Below are 17,623 nucleotides of genomic sequence, written 5' to 3'. Positions count from 1 at the left end.
GGTCGGTGGGGGGTGTGGATCTGACAAGGGAGTCGCGGAGGGAGTGGTCTCTACGGAAAGCTGATAGGGGAGGGGAGGGAAATATATCCTTGGTGCTGGGGTCTGTTTGGAGGTGGCGGAAGTGACGGCGGATGATGCGCTGTACATGGAGATTGGTGGGGTGGTAGGTGAGGACCAGTGGGGTTCTGTCCTGGTGGCGGTTGGAGGGGCGGGGCTCAAGGGCGGAGGAGCGGGAAGTGGAGGAGATGCGGTGGAGGGCACCGTCGACCACGTCGGGGGGGAAATTGCGGTCCTTGAAGAAGGAGGCCATCTGTGTTGTACGTATTTTGAACTGGTCCTCCTGGGAGCAAATGCGGCGGAGACGAAGGAATTGGGAGAATGGGATGGCGTTTTTACAGGGGGCAGGATGGGAGGAGGTGTAGTCCAGGTAGCTGTGGGAGTCGGTAGGTTTGTAGTAGATGTCCGTGTTGATTCGGTCGCCTGAGATAGAAACAGAAAGGTCTAGGAAGGGGAGGGAGGAGTCCGAGACTGTCCAGGTGAATTTGAGGTCGGGGTGGAAGGTGTTGGTGTAGTGGATGAACTGTTCAACCTCCTCGTGGGAGCACGAGGTAGCGCCGATACAGTCATCAATGTAGCGAAGAAAAAGATGGGGGGTGGGGCCAGTGTAGTTGCGGAAGATGGATTGTTCCACATACCCTACGAAGAGGCAGGCATAGCTGGGGCCCATGCGGGTGCCCATGGCTACTCCTTTTGTTTGGAGAAAGTGGGAGGATTGGAAAGAAAAGTCGTTCAGGGTGCGGACCAGTTCAGTCAGTCGAAGGAGGGTGTCGGTGGAAGGGTACTGGGTGGTACGGCGGGAAAGGAAGAAGCGGAGTGCTTTGAGTCCTTCGTGATGGGGGATGGAGGTGTACAGGGACTGGATGTCCATGGTGAAGATGAGGCGTTGGGGACCGGGGAAGCGGAAATCCTGGAGGAGGTGGAGGGCGTGGGTGGTGTCACGAACATAGGTGGGGAGTTCTTGGACTAATGGGGACAGGACCGTGTCGAGGTATGCCGAGATGAGTTCGGTTGGGCAGGAGCAGGCTGAGACGATGGGTCGTCCGGGGCAGTCAGGTTTGTGGATTTTGGGCAGGAGGTAGAAACGGGCGGTTCGGGGTTGTGGGACTATGAGGTTGGAGGCGGTGGATGGGAGGTCCCCTGAGGTGATGAGGTTATGGACGGTCTGGGAGATGATGGTTTGGTGGTGGGGGGTGGGGTCATGGTCAAGGGGACGGTAGGAGGAGGTATCTGCGAGCTGGCGTTTGGCCTCAGCGGTGTAAAGGTCAGTGCGCCACACTACTACTGCGCCTCCCTTGTCAGCTGGTTTGATGGTGAGGTTCCACCTCCCATCCACCGCCTCCAACCTCATAGTCCCACAACCCCGAACCGCCCGTTTCTACCTCCTGCCCAAAATCCACAAACCTGACTGCCCCGGACGACCCATCGTCTCAGCCTGCTCCTGCCCAACCGAACTCATCTCGGCATACCTCGACACGGTCCTGTCCCCATTAGTCCAAGAACTCCCCACCTATGTTCGTGACACCACCCACGCCCTCCACCTCCTCCAGGATTTCCGCTTCCCCGGTCCCCAACGCCTCATCTTCACCATGGACATCCAGTCCCTGTACACCTCCATCCCCCATCACGAAGGACTCAAAGCACTCCGCTTCTTCCTTTCCCGCCGTACCACCCAGTACCCTTCCACCGACACCCTCCTTCGACTGACCGAACTGGTCCTCACCCTGAACAACTTTTCTTTCCAATCCTCCCACTTTCTCCAAACAAAAGGAGTAGCCATGGGCACCCGCATGGGCCCCAGCTATGCCTGCCTCTTCGTAGGGTATGTGGAACAATCCATCTTCCGCAACTACACTGGCCCCACCCCCCATCTTTTTCTTCGCTACATTGATGACTGTATCGGCGCTACCTCGTGCTCCCACGAGGAGGTTGAACAGTTCATCCACTACACCAACACCTTCCACCCCGACCTCAAATTCACCTGGACAGTCTCGGACTCCTCCCTCCCCTTCCTAGACCTTTCTGTTTCTATCTCAGGCGACCGAATCAACACGGACATCTACTACAAACCTACCGACTCCCACAGCTACCTGGACTACACCTCCTCCCATCCTGCCCCCTGTAAAAACGCCATCCCATTCTCCCAATTCCTTCGTCTCCGCCGCATCTGCTCCCAGGAGGACCAGTTCAAAATACGTACAACACAGATGGCCTCCTTCTTCAAGGACCGCAATTTCCCCCCCGACGTGGTCGACGGTGCCCTCCACCGCATCTCCTCCACTTCCCGCTCCTCCGCCCTTGAGCCCCGCCCCTCCAACCGCCACCAGGACAGAACCCCACTGGTCCTCACCTACCACCCCACCAATCTCCATGTACAGCGCATCATCCGCCGTCACTTCCGCCACCTCCAAACAGACCCCAGCACCAAGGATATATTTCCCTCCCCTCCCCTATCAGCTTTCCGTAGAGACCACTCCCTCCGCGACTCCCTTGTCAGATCCACACCCCCCACCGACCCAACCACCACTCCCGGCACCTTCCCTTGCAACCGCAGGAGGTGCAACACTTGCGCCCACACCTCCCCCCTCACTTCTCTCCAAGGCCCCAAGGGAAACTTCCATATCCGCCACAGATTCACCTGCACCTCCACCCACATCATCTACTGCATCCGCTGCAGCCGGTGTGGCCTCCTCTATATTGGGGAGACAGGCCGCCTACTTGCGGAGCGATTCAGGGAGCACCTCTGGGCCACCCGGACGAACCAACCCAACCAACCTGTGGCACAGCATTTCAACTCCCCCTCCCACTCCACCGAGGATATGCAGGTCATTGGACTCATCCACCGCCAAACCACAACAACCCGACGGTCGGAGGAGGAGCGTCTTATCTTCCGACTGGGAACCCTCCAACCGCAGGGGATGAACTTGGACTTCACCAGTTTCTTCATCCCCCCTCCCCCCACCTTGTCTCAGCCGGATCCTTCCAGCCCGGCACCGCCTTCCTGACCTGCAGTCTTCTTCTTGACCTCTCCGCCTCCACCCTACTCCGACCTATCACCCTCACCTTGACCTCTTTCCACCTATCACATTTCCAACTCCCCTCCTCCAAGTCCCTCCTCCCTACCTTTTATCTTCTCCTGCTGAACACTCTCTGCTCATTCCTGAAGAAGGGCCTGTGCCCGAAACGTCGAATCTCCTGTTCCCTGGATGCTGCCTGACCTGCTGTGCTGTTCCAGCAATAAAGTTTCAACTTTGATCTCCAGCATCTGCAGACCTCACTTTCTCCTCGACTCCCTGAGCTACCTAGACTACACCTCCTCCCACCCTGCCCCCTGTAAAAACGCCATCCCATATTCCCAATTCCTTCGTCTCCGCCGCATCTGCTCCCAGGAGGACCAGTTCCAAATCCGTACAACCCAGATGGCCTCCTTTTTCAAGGACGAAATTTCCCCCCAGACATGGTCGACGATGCCCTCCACCGCATCTCTTCCACTTCCCGCTCCTCCGCCCTTGAGTCCCGCCCCTCCAACTGCCACCAGGACAGAACCCCACTGGTCCTCACCTACCACCCCACCAACCTCCATGTACAACGGATCATCCGCCGTCATTTCCGCCACCTCCAAACGGACCCCACCACCAGGGATATATTTCCCTCCCCTCCCCTATCAACGTTCCGAAAAGACCCCTCCCTCCGTGACTCCCTCGTCAGGTCCACACCTCCCACCAACCCAACCTCCACTCCCGGCACCTTCCCCTGCAACCGCAAGAAATGCAAAACTTGCGCCCACACCTACCCCCTTACTTCCCTCCAAGGCCTCAAGGGATCCTTCAATATCCGCCACAAATTCACCTGCACTTCCACACACATCATTTACTGCATCCGCTGCACCCAATGTGGCCTCCTATACATTGGGGAGACAGGCCGCCTACTTGCGGAACGGTTCAGAGAACACCTCTGGGACACCCGGACCAACCAACCCAACCACCCTGTGGCTCAACACTTCAACTCCCCCTCCCACTCCATCAAGGACATGCAAGTCATTGGACTCCTCCATCGCCAGACCACAACAACACGATGGTTGGAGGAAGAGCGCCTCATCTTCCGCCTAGGAACCCTCCAACCACAAGGGATGAACTCGGATTTCTCCAGTTTCCTCATTTCCCCTCCCCCCACCTTGTCTCAGTCAAATCCCTCGAACTCAGCACCACCTTCCTAACCTGCAATCTTCTTCCTGACCTCTCCCCCCCCACCCCACTCCGGCCTATCACCCTCACCTTGACCTCCTTCCACCTATCGCATTTCCAACGCCCCTCCCCCAAGTCCCTCCTCCCTACCTTTTATCTTAGCCTGCTGGACACACTTTCCTCATTCCTGAAGAAGGGCTTATGCACGAAACGTCGATTCTCCTGCTCCTTGGATGCTGCCTGACCTGCTGCGCTTTTCCAGCAACACATTTTCAGCTCTACCGTAATCCTCAGAATTAATCCCCTCAGTGTGGACCCTCTACCGTAATCCCAGAATTAATCCCCTCAGTGTGGACCCTCTACCGTAATCCTCAGAATAAATCCCTCAGGACTGACCTTCTACGTAATCCTCAAAATATTCCCTTTAGCGCTGGCCCTACCATAATCCTCAGAATAAATCCCTCAGTGCTGACCCTCTACCATAAGCCTCAAAATAATCCCCTCAGTGTGGACCCTCTACTGTAATCCTCAGAATAAATCCCTCATTGCTGACCTTCTACTGTAATCTTCAGAATAAATCCCTCAGCATTGACCTACTACTGTAATGCTCAGTGTAAATGCCTTTAGCCCATGCCCTCTACCGCAATCCTCAGAACAAATCCCTTAACGCTGACAGATTTATTCCACCATAATCCTCAGAATAATCCTATTAGCGCCTATCCTCAACCGCAATCCTCAAAATAAATTCATCAATGCTGACCTTCTACCATAATCGAGCTGAAAAATGTGTTGCTGGAAAAGTGCAGCAGGTCAGGCAGCATCAAAGGAGCAGGAGAATCGACGTTTCGGGCATGAGCCCTTCTTCAGGAATGAGGAGGGTGTGCCAAGCAGGCTAAGATAAAAGGTAGGGAGGAGGGACTTGGGGGAGGGGCATTCGGAATGCGATAGGTGGAAGGAGGTTAAGGTGAGGGGGTGGGGGCGGAGAGGTCGGAGAGGGGGTGTGGGCGGAGAGGTCGGGAAGAAGATTGCGGGTCAAGAAGGCGGTGCTGAGTCCGAGGGTTGGGACTGAGAAAAGGTGGGGGGAGGGGAAATGAGGAAGCTGGAGAAATCTGTATTCATCCCTTGTGGTTGGAGGGTTCCTATGCGGAAGATGAGGCGCTCTTCCTCCAGGAGTCATATTGCCATGGTCTGGCGACGGAGGAGGCCAAGGACCTGCATGTTCTTGGTGGAGTGGGAGGGGGAGTTAAAGTGTTCAGTCATGGGGCGGTTGGGTTGTTGGTGCGGGTGTCCCAGAGGTGTTCTCTGAACCGTTCCGCAAGTAGGCGGCCTGTCTCCCCAATGTAGAGGAGACCACATCGGGTGCAGCGGATGCAATAGATGATGTGTGTGGAGGTGCAGGTGAATTTGTGGCAGATATGGAAGGATCCCTTGGGGCCTTGGAGGGAAGTGAGGGGGGAGGTGTGGGCGCAAGTTTTGCATTTCTTGCGGTTGCAGGGGAAGGTGCCGGGAGTGGAGGTTGGGTTGGTGGGGGGTGTGGACCTGATGAGGGAGTTGCGGAGGGAGTGGTCTTTTCGGAATGCTGATAGGGGAGGAGAGGGAAATATATCCCTGGTGGTGGGGTCTGTTTGGAGGTGGCGGAAATGACGAAGGATGATACGATGTATCTGAAGGTTGGTGGGGTGGAAGGTGAGGACCAGTGGGGTTCTGTCCTGGTGGCGATTTGGAGGGGCGGGGTTCAAGGGCAGAGGAACGGGAAGTGAAGGAGATGCGGTGGAGGGCATCATCAACCACATCTGAGGGGAAATTGCGGTCTTTGAAGAAGGAGGCCATCTGGGTTGTTCGGTATTGGAACTGGTTCTCCTGGGAGCAGATGCGGCGGAGGTGAAGGAATTGGGAATATGGGATGGCGTTTTTACAGGGGGCAGGGTGGGAGGAGGTGTAATCTAGGTAGCTGTGGGAGTCAGTCGGTTTATAGTAAACGTCCGTGTTGATTCGGTCGTCCGAGGTAGAAATGGAGAGGTCTAGGAAGGGGAAGGAGGAGTCTGAGATGGTCCAGGTAAACTTGAGGTCGGGGTGGAAGGTGTTCGTAAAGTGGATGAACTGTTCGACCTCCTCGTGGGAGCACGAGGTAGCGCCGATACAGTCATCGATGTAGCGGAGGAAAAGGTGGGGGGTGGTGCCAGTGTAGCTGCGGAAGATGGACTGTTCCACACATCCCTTCTACCATAATCCCCAGAATAATCTCTTTAGCACTGACACTCTACCGTAAATCTCAGAATAATCTCCATTGTGCTGACCCTCTACCACAATCCTCTGAATAAGTCCTTCTGCGATAATTTACTACCGTAATCCTCAGAATAAATCCCTCAGTGAGGAAGGGTTTGGAGGGATATGGGTCGGGTGCTGGCAGGTGGGACTAGATTGGGTTGGGATATCTGGTCGGCATGGACAGGTTGGACTGAAGGGTCTGTTTCCATGCTGTACATCTCTGTGACTGTGTGCTGACCTTCTACTGTAATACTCAGAATAATCCCCTCAGTGCTGACTATCTACCGCAATCCCCAGAATAATTCCATCAACGCTGACCTTCTACTATAATCCTCAGAATAAATCCCTCAGGACTGACTTTCTACCATAATCTTCAGAATAATCCCCTTAATGCTGACCCTCTTACTGCAATCCTCAGAACAATCCCTCCAGCGCAGACCTCTACCGCAATCCTCAGAATGAATCCGTCAACGATGAGGGATTTATTCTACCGCAGTCCTCAGAATAATCCCATTAGCGCAGACCCATTACCGTAATCCACAGAATAAATCCCTCAGGACTGACTTTATACCATAATCCTCAGAATAATCCCGTTAACACAAACCCTCTACCGTAATCCTTAGAATAATCCTTAGAATTAGAGTGGCATAGTGGCTCAGTGGTTAGCACTGCTGCCTCACAGCACCAGGGTCCCAGGTTCGATTCCAGCCCTGGGCCAACTGTCTGTGTGGAGTTTGCACATTCTCCCCGTGTCTGCGTGGGTTTCCTCCCACAGTCCAAAAATGTGCAAATTAAGGTGAATTCGGCATGTGAAATTGCCCAAAGTGTTAGATGCATTAATCAGGCATAAATATAGGGTGTGGGTGGGTAACTCTTTGGAGGATTGGTGTGGACTTGTTGGGTCAAATGGCCTGTTTCCACACTGTCGTTTATCTAATCCCTTTAGCATTAACCTTCTACTGTAATCCTTACTCTAATCCCTTTAGAGTTAACCCTCTACTGCAATCTTTAGAATAATCCCTTTAGCGGTAACCCTCTACTGTAATCCTTGGACAAAGTTAAAAATCACCAGGTTATAGTCCAACAGGTTTATTTGGAAGCACTAGCTTTCAGAGCGCTGCTCCTTCATCAGGTGGTTGATGACCTGATTTTTAACTTTGTCCACCCCAGTCCAATATCAACTCCTCCACATCATGATAATCCTTAGAATAATCCCTTTAACGCTGACCTGCTACCATAATCCTCAGAATAATCTCCTTCATGCGAACCCTCTACCGTAATCCTTAGAATATTTCCCATAGCATGAACCCTCTACCATAATCCACAGAACACAGAGGAACTTCGATTATCTTAATGATACAGGCAGGATGTATTTTGTTCAGATAATCGAATGTTTAATAATCGAATGTTCAAATGGTAGTTTACCTGAGCATCATGACCTTGAGATCTTGTTCAGATCATCCGAAATCTGGATAATTGATGTTTGGATAATCGAGGTTCCTCTGCAATTCCTTCAGTGCTATCCCTCTACTGTAATCCTTAGAATAACCTCTTTAACACTGACCCTGTATTGTAATCCTCAGAATAATCCCCTCAGCGTTTATCCTTTACCATAATCCTCAAAATAATCCCCTTAGCATTTACCCTCAACCATAATCCTTGGAATAAACCTGCGAGCATGAACCCTCTACTGTAATCCTTAGAATAATCCCTTTCGTGCTACCTTTCTACCATAATCCTCAGAATAGTCCCCTCAGTGCTAACCCTCTACCGTAATTCTCAGAATAATCCCTTTAGCACTAACCCTCTACCGTAATCCTCAGAATAAACCCCTTAGCGTGAACCCTTTACTGTAATCCTTAGAATAATCCCTTTCATGCTAACCTTCTACCATAATCCTCAGAATAGTCCCCTCAGTGCTAACCCTCTACCGTAATCCTCAGAATAATCCCCTTAGCACTAACCCTCTACCATAATCCTGAGAATAATCCCTTTAACACTGACGCTCTACCATAATCTTCAGAATAATCCCCTTAGTGCTGACCCTCTTCCGTAATCCTTAGAATAATCAATTTAGGGCGAACCCATTACCATAATCCTCAGAATGGTGCTCTCAGTGCTCACCCTCTACCGTAATCCTCAGAATAATCCCCTGAGAACGAACCCTCCCCCATAATCCTCAGAATGATCCCCTTAGCGCTAACCCCCAACTGTAATCCTCAGAATAACCATTTTAGTGCTAACTCTCTACTGTAATCCACAGAGTAATAACTTTAGTGCTAACTCTCTACTGTAATCCTTAGAAAAATCACTTTAGCGCTGACCTTCTACCATAATCCTCAGAATAATTCGGTCAGAGCTAACCCTCTACCATAATCCTCAGAGTAATCACTTCAGTGTTGCCAATCTACCATATCCCTCAGAATAATCCTGTTTGTGCTAACCTTCTACTGTAATCCTCAGAATAGTCCCTTTAGCATTGACAATCTATCATAACCCTCAAAATAATCTCTTTAACACCAACATTCTACTGTAATCTTTCAAATAATACACTGAACATTGACTCTCTACCATAATCCTCAAAATAACCCCTATAACTCTAATCCTTTCCCATAATCCTCAGAAAATTCCTTATAATACCCAAACAGGCCCTTTACCATTATCCATATAGTAATCCCTATTATGCCATACAAACCTTTACCATAATCCTCATAGTATCATGAGGTCCTGTACTGTAATCATCGTAATAATCTCCATAACAACATAAGGCTCATTACTATAAACCCCACCTCTTAGTTCTGGCCCTGCCCATTTTAACCATAATTTCCACCCCATTCAAACTGGCCCACACCTGGGAGCTCATGTCCAGAGGATCAAGACCCCATCCCCTTAGCGCTGACCCTACACCATAATCCCTATAATTTCCACTCCTTAATACTGACTGCATCCGCTTTTAATCATAGACCTGCTCCCTCAGGAGCAAGCATCCCGATGAGAATACCTCATATCCTGAACGCTGACCCTATCCCTTTAAACTACTTCACGATCCTTCAGCTCTGCTCCCACCAACATTGGCCGCATCCCTCTGAACACATATATAGACCCTCACCTGCTCCCCCCAGGACCGCAAGAGACTACAGAAGGTTATTCGCACAGCAAAGACCATCACGGAAGTGAACTTTCCATCCACGGACTCCATCTACACTTCTCATAGCCTCAGAAAGGCTGCCAACATCATCAAAGACTCCTCCAAACCCGGGAATGCTTTCCCACAACCTCTTCCATCAGACAGAAGTTACAGGAGCCTGAACACACGTGCCAACAGGTTCAAGAACAGCTTCTTCCCCGCTGTTACTAAACTGCTGAAGGCACCTCTCTAACTTCAAATAATGTTGATCTTGTTAATGTTGATCTTGCTTCGTGGCCCTCCTGTGCAGCCTCGCTCTATCTAACCTTGTTTGCCTCGCTCTATCTAACCTTGTTTGCCTCGCTCTATCTAACCTTGTTTGCCTCGCTCTATCTAAGGACTCTGTGTTCTGTATGTCCTTGTTTGCTATGATCTGCCTTCACTGCTGCTCACAAAATAAAACTTTTCACTGTACTTAGGAGCATGTGACCCCAATAAATCAAATAAAATCAAAACATATATTCATACGAATTAGGAGCAGACTGAGGCCTCTCAAGCCTGCACTGCCATTCAATGGTTGATCTGATTACTCTGTATTCCCGTCTAGCTCCAATAACCTTTCACCCCCTTACTATTCACCTCTGCCACTAAAATATTCAAGGAATCTGCTTCCACTGCATTTTGAGGAAGGAGTTCCAAAGATATATAACCCTCTGTAAGAAACAAGATGTTCCTCACCTCTGTCTTGAAAGGGTGACCCCTTATTTTGAAACAGTGAGCCCTAATTCTAGATTCTTCTACAACAGCATGCACCCTCACCATGTCTATTCCATCTAGACACCTCAGGACCTTCATGGTTTTGGTCACGTCATCTCTCTTCCTTCTAAACTCCACGAGATACAAGCCCAATCTGTCCAACTTTTCGCCATTAAGTATCTTACCCATTTCATTAGTCCAGCAATTAGTCAAGTCAAGAGTAGATTTATTTGTCATTTGCACCATATACAACTGATACAGTAAACACGAGACAGCGTTCCTCCAGGACCAAGGTGCTACATGGACAGCACAAACTACACGATCAGACACAGGGCAGCATAAAGTGCAAAGTGCAAAACACACAAGACAGCAGAGTAATTCCTGACAATAGGCACAGTGGTGAATAAATTACAGTGTAATAAATGAATGATAATTAATAAAACATTGTTCTAGTAGCAATCCGAAGTCATGCAAAGAATTTCAGATGGAATAGAGTTTGATCATACAGTTTTTTTTATATAGATATTTTTATTGGAAATTTAACATTTTTACAAGTTTACAAAAATAAAAAAAACTCTCAAGTACAAACATTGATATACAATTAAATCTTAAATAAATAATAACCAAAATTTAACAAAAGAAAAATGCAGAGAGAAAAAAAACCCAAAACTCAACTAACTACTAATCTAACCTACAACTAACCAGAGTGTATAATTAAGTCTCTTACATTATTCAAATAAGAGAAAAAAAACCCAACGGATAACATAGAAATTGGATAGTGAGATACATGCTCGGAATGTGTTAACATCAAATGTAACAAAACCCGTATTCGTGCAGGATTCCTCTCCCAAGGGGCCCCGGACCAGCCAGGTTTGTAATCTCAATCAAATAAAAGCCCTTGTTAGGATGGCCGAAATATCTGTATTTATATAATTCAAGAAGGGCGATCATACAGTGTTAAGGAGCCTGATGACTTGGGGGAAGAAACTGTTGCACAGTCTGGACGTGAGAGACCGAATGCTCCGGTATCTTCTGCCAGATGGCAGGAGGGAGGAGAGTTTGAGTGAAGGATGTGTGGGCTCTTCCACAATGCTCTTAGCCTTTCGGATGCAGCGTGTGGTGTAAATGTCTGTAATGGAGGGGAGAGAGACCCCGATGATCCTCTCAGCCGTCCTCACTATCCATCGTAGGGTCTTACCATCCGAGAACCAGGTAATGATGCAGCAGCTCAGGATGGACCCTCTTGTAGAATGTGGTGAGGAGGGGTTTGGGGTAGGGGGGTGGGAGATGGGCTTTCCTCGCCCTACACAGAAAGTAGAGACGGTGCTGAACTTTCTTGGCCATGGAGCTGGGGTTGAGTGTCCAGGTGAGATTCTCCACCAGGTGGATGCCAATTAGCCCCATTTCTCCAGCCCTTCCCCAGAAGCCTCCAATTCCCCAGCCACCTCTGGGAATGAAACCAAGTTATCCTCAGCAAGCTGTCAGGATTTGGAATGCGCTTACTCGGAGAGTGTTGGAGGTGGATTGCATAAGGCTTGAGAATTGGACTACCTGGGTAACACTTTTGGGAGCCAATACAGACACAATGGGTTGAATGGCCTCCTTCTATGAATCGAGAGAAACAATTGCAGATCGTGCTCTCAATATCAGCATCTAAATCATGAATCAAAACAGTAAAAAGCAAGCACACTGTGGCACACCGTTAGGAACTAAGTTACATTTGTAAGGTATGACATCCTTTGCTTTCTTTCTTGGCATTTGAGTGTTCCTGCGCAAGACTATCCATCATTCGTTGAGTTCCCAAGGCCCGGCACGCGGACAGAAGGCAAGGCCTGACAGCACCTAGATCGGGGCTTTGGTGGTCTGGTGTGTGTGGCAGTGGCTGAAAGAATTTGGCAGTCTGGGATCCCAAAAGCAATTCCAATGTGGCTATGGAGGTTCCCCAAACATCTGCAGTGATGACAAAAGCAGGGGAGATCAAGCCAGCACGGGAAAAGCATGCTAAAGCAGAGGAGATCGAGCCCTTGCAGGAAGTTCGGTCCCAGTATGGCTAAGCGCTTAAGGAAGACTCTAATACATTTTAAAATGTATTTCTTTACTTTTCAACTTAATACTAAGAGTGATTGTAATGTCTAACTTGTACCTGGGTACTTAAACCTAAGATGGTACCTTGTGTGGCGACATTGAAATCTCTTCTGGTCGCTCTACTATAGGAAAGATACAGGGGCTTTGTAGAGGGTGCAAAGAAGGTTTACCAGGATGCTGCCTGGACTTGGAGGGCTTGCCTTATGAAGAAAGATTGAATAAGCTTGGACTTTTCTCTCTGGAGAGAAGGAGGAAGAGAGGAGACCTGATAGAGGTGTGCAAAATAATGAGAGGAATAGATAGAGTCAATAGCCAGAGATTTTTCCCCAGGGCAGGATTGACTGGTACAAGAGGTCACAATTTTAAAATATTAGGAGAAAGGTATAGAGGGGATGTCAGAGGTAAGTTCTTTATGCAGGGAGTTGTGAATGCATGGAATGTGTTGCCAGTGGTGGTGGAAGCAGAGTCACTAGGGACATTTAAGTGACTGCTGGACATGCACATGGATAGCAGTGAGTTGAGGGGTGTGTAGGTTAAGTTATTTTAATTTACATTAGGATTAAACCTCAGCACAATATCGTGGGCCAAAGGGCCTGTTCTGTGTTGTACATTTCTATGTTCTATGTTTTCACTGTATTCCTATGCTTTTGTACTTGAATACACATGACATGAAAGTCTAAATCGAAATCTAGATTTAAGTCATCCCTTGGCTTACTACGGCCATTTCAGAAGGCAATTAAGAATCTCCCACGATGCTGTGGCTCTGTACTCACATGTAGGCCACAATGGGTAAGGATGGCAGATTTCCTTCCCTGAAGGATGTTAGTGGGTACTTAAGACAATCAGTACTAGTATTATGGTCACAGAGACTCAGTTTCAATTCTAGATCTCTCAATTTAATTTTAAATTCCACTAACTGCTGTGCTGTGATTTGAACTGGTGTCCACAGAACCTGTGTCTCTACGATTACATCTCTAAATATAGCTCTCTCTACAGCAAATTACAGGAGCACATTCATAAACTCAGAAGGTAGTGAATTTGTGTAATTTAATACCGCAGAGGGTTGTCGAGGCTGGATCATTGAGTACATTCAAGGCTGAAACAGACAGACGTTTAATCAGTGAGAGACCCCAGGCTTAGGGGGGAAGAAGACAGCAAAGTGGAGTTGCGGATAATCAAATCAGACCCATGATTTCATTGAGTGGTGAAGAAGACTCAATGGGCTGAATGGCCTCCATCCTACTCCTCAGTCTTATGGTCTGATAAACTGGCAGATTATCCCAGAGTCATCGGGCTATACAGCCCGGAAACAGATCCATTCATCAATTTAACTCCTACAACGAAAGGTTATTCCCCTAAAATGCATGAGTTGTGATACGTGACTTTAAGAACTACAGACATTGTTGTCCATACCATGGTTTTGGTTTTATCAGGTGGCGTAGATGATTGTGAAGTGTACCTGTGAGGTTTCTTTTCATTGAAATTTACAGTTTACACCATGGCAAAGACCTCAGGTTTATTCCTCATCCAAACTTTGAACACGAATTGGTCCTCCAACCCAAAATGGAATGGACAAGCTAATATTTTCACCCTTTATTCTTGGAGTTGATAGCCTAGTGGTACTATCGCTAATAACTGTTTAATCCAGAAATCCAGGCAATGTTCTAGGTTTGAATCCTCCTACGGCAGAGGGTGGAATTTGAATTCGATAAAAATCTGAAATTAAGAGTCTAATAATGACTGTGAATCCATTGCTGGTTTCTGGGAAAACCCATCTGGTTCATTTATTTTCTGCACCTGTGGCATCTTAAAGATCTATGTACCTAAACCCACAACTCTCTTTGCACTTCTACTGTACTTAAACAATCTATGAGCCACTCAGTTCAGGAGCACTTACAGATGTATGCAAACACTGGCCTTCCTCAGTGTCACGCATGTTGTGTTTTTTTGATTTATCCACAGGATGAGGGCATCACTGGCTAGGCCAGCCATATTGCCCATCCCTAATTGTCCAGCAGACAATGACGAGTCAACCACATCGCGGTGGGTTTGGAGTCATGTGTAGGCCAGACCAGGTAAAGATGGCAGTTTAAAAACCGAAAGAACTGCGGGTGCTGTAAATCAGAAACAAAAACAAAAATTGCTGGAAAAGTTCAGCAGCTCTGGCAGCGTCTGTGGAGAGATATCGGAGTTAACGTTTCAGGTCGAGTGACCCTTCCTCACAACTGCTCCTCTACCACATATGAAAGTTATAAAGTCATAGAGTCATAGAGATGTACAGCACGGAAACAGACCCTTCGGCCCAACCCACCAAGTCAACCAGATATCCCAACCCAATCTAGTCCCACCTGCCAGCACCCGGCCCATATCCCTCCAAACCCTTCCTATTCATATACCTATCCAAATGCCTCTTAAATGTTGCAATTGTACCAGCCTCCAGCACATCCTCTGGCAGCTCAGTCCATACACGTACCACCCGCTGTGTGAAAAAGTTGCCCCTTAGGTCTCTTTTATATCTTTCCCCTCTCACATTAAAACATATGCCCTCCAGTTCTGAACACCCCCACCCCAGGGATAGCACCATTTCCCCATCAGATAGCCACTGTTTTATCACTGCTGTGTAAAACATTAAGCAACAGGCAGGCTGTTCAATTCCAATAATACAGTACTGGCTTGCCATGGAAGGATACATTTGACAGACAGACAACTCTGCTGACAGCATCTGAAAACAAAATCACGATTTGTTACATACAATACATCCAGCCCTGTACTAAATGAGGCGTCAGCTGTATCTCAGTGGGTAACATTGTGCCTCTGAGTTAGAAGGCTGTAACTTTGAGTCCCACTCCAGGCACTGAGTATAACAAGATGGGCTGACACTCCATTGTGCTGTTGAGGGAGTGCTGTACTGTAAGAGATGCCATCTTTTGGATGAGACAGGAGGGACATTTGGTGCATTTGAAAAGAGCTATCCAATTTGGCTCTTAAATTTAATTTTTTAAAAAAAAATCTTGACTGGCAGGTTAATCCAATATTGCTGCCATGAAACCATCATTGATAGTCATAAAAAGAACCATCTGGTTCGGTAATGAGCCCCTCAGGAATTGGAAAATGAGTGAGTACTGTTGATCAAATGAAGATATTCGCAAAGTGAAACTGTCACTGGAGTAACAATGCTTTGGGGGCACATAGATTCAAATAACAGATGATGGAATTTAAATCGAACAATTTGATGGGCTGATCTCAGGTTAATCTCAGGATGGTGACCACAAAAATTATTATTAATTGCTGTAAAAACCCATCTGGCTCATTTATGCTCTTTCAGGAAGGAATTCAGTTATCCTTACCTGGTCTGGCCTACATGTGGCCCACAGTGGTGGGGGGAGGGTCTGTGGGGTCTGGAGTCACATATCTCTTAACTGCTGTCTGAAATGACATTACAAACGTTCCGTTCAAGAGTAATTAGGGAGAGGAAACCATTTGCCAGTGACGCACACATCAAGTGAAATAATAACATAAATTAGTCCTACTCCCTACTCACGCCCCACCATAATCCAGTGAATATTTCTTCCTCAAGAATTCATCAAAATTCCCCAAGCGATGTTACTGGATGTGGCTCTACCATCCTTTCATCTAGCGCAGTCCCAATCTCAACAACTCACTGGCTTCTCCTCATCTCCTCCCCTTCTAGTCCTTCTGCCAATCACCTTCCTTCTCTTCTTTAAAAAGAGAATGACAAAGGTGATTGGTACGTCTCTTTGGTTACCAACACCTACTGCCATTGGAGACAGTTTACCCTTGCTTACCTTACCTTACTCTTCATTGTGTTGAATTCCTGAATTAAGTATCCTCTTAACCTTTCCTTGCATTGAGAAGAACAACCCTATCTTCTCTAGTAATAAAGGCAAGTGTGCTAAATGTATTTTTAACTACTCTGTCTACCTGTGAAGCAATTTTAAAAGAACTATGTACCCAAACCTCTAGGTCTCTCTGTTCAACAACACTACCCAGGGTCCTACCATTAACTGGACAAGTCCTGCCCTTGTTTATTTTACCAAAAAACAATACCTTGCATTTATCCGAAAACTCCATCTGCCACTCCTCAGGCCATTGGCCCAATTGATCAAGATCTCTTTGTAATCTTAGATAACCTTCTTCACTGTCAACTGTACCACCAAGTTTGGTGTCATGCACAAACTTTACTAACCATTCCCCTGAAATTCTCATCCAAGTCGTTTATATAAATGAGAAACTACAGCGGACTAATTCAGTTCAGGAAGCCTGGTCAGTATGGATGAGTTGGGCCGAAGGGTCTGTTTCTATGCTGTATGACTCCATGACTCCTGATGACCAATCGTCGTTGATTGGGGCTACGATGTTGTGGCCATAACGGAGAGATGGGTTTCACAGGGGCAGGAATGGTTGCTAGATCTTCCAGGGTTCAGAACATTTAAAAAGAACAGGGAGGGTGGAAAAAGAGGAGGGGGTGTAACATTGCTAATCAGAGAGTGCATCACAGCTACAGAAACAAAGGTTGTTGAGGAAGGTTTGTCTACTGAGTCACTATGGGTGGATGTTAGGAACAGGAAGGGAGCAGCCACCATATTGGGGGGTTTTCTACAGACCACCTAATAGCAGTAGGGAGATTGAAGATCTCATAGGTGGGCAGATTCTGGAAAAATGCAAAAGTAGCAGGGTTGTTGTTATGGGTGATTTCAACTTTCCCAATATCTACTGGAACCTCCTAAGTGCAGATGGTTTGGATGGAGCCGTTTTGTCAGGTGTGTTCAGGAGGGTTTCCTTGCTCAGTATGTAAACAGGCCGACGAGGGGAGAGGCCAGTTTGGACTTGGTGCTCGGCAACGAGCCAGGACAGGTGTCAGCACTTTGGTGAAAGTGATCACAACTGCCTCACATTAGCATAACCTTGGAGAGTGAAAGGAGCAGTTACCGAGGGAAGATATTTAATTGGGGAATAGGAAATTATGACGCTATCAGACAGGAGTTGGGAAATACAGACTGGGAGCAATCCTTCCATAGAAAGGGCACAGCAGACATGTGGAGACTATTTAAGGAGCAGTTGTTGCGAATGATGCACAAATTTGATCCTCTGAGACAGTTAAGAAGGGGTAAGATTAAGGAACTTT

This window comes from Chiloscyllium plagiosum, unplaced genomic scaffold (genome assembly GCF_037043375.1).
Source record: "Chiloscyllium plagiosum isolate Xiang-an unplaced genomic scaffold, Cpla_swu_hap1 HiC_scaffold_44, whole genome shotgun sequence".
In the NCBI taxonomy this organism is placed as follows: Eukaryota; Metazoa; Chordata; class Chondrichthyes; order Orectolobiformes; family Hemiscylliidae; genus Chiloscyllium; species Chiloscyllium plagiosum.
Note: the sequence above shows the minus strand (reverse complement) of the source record.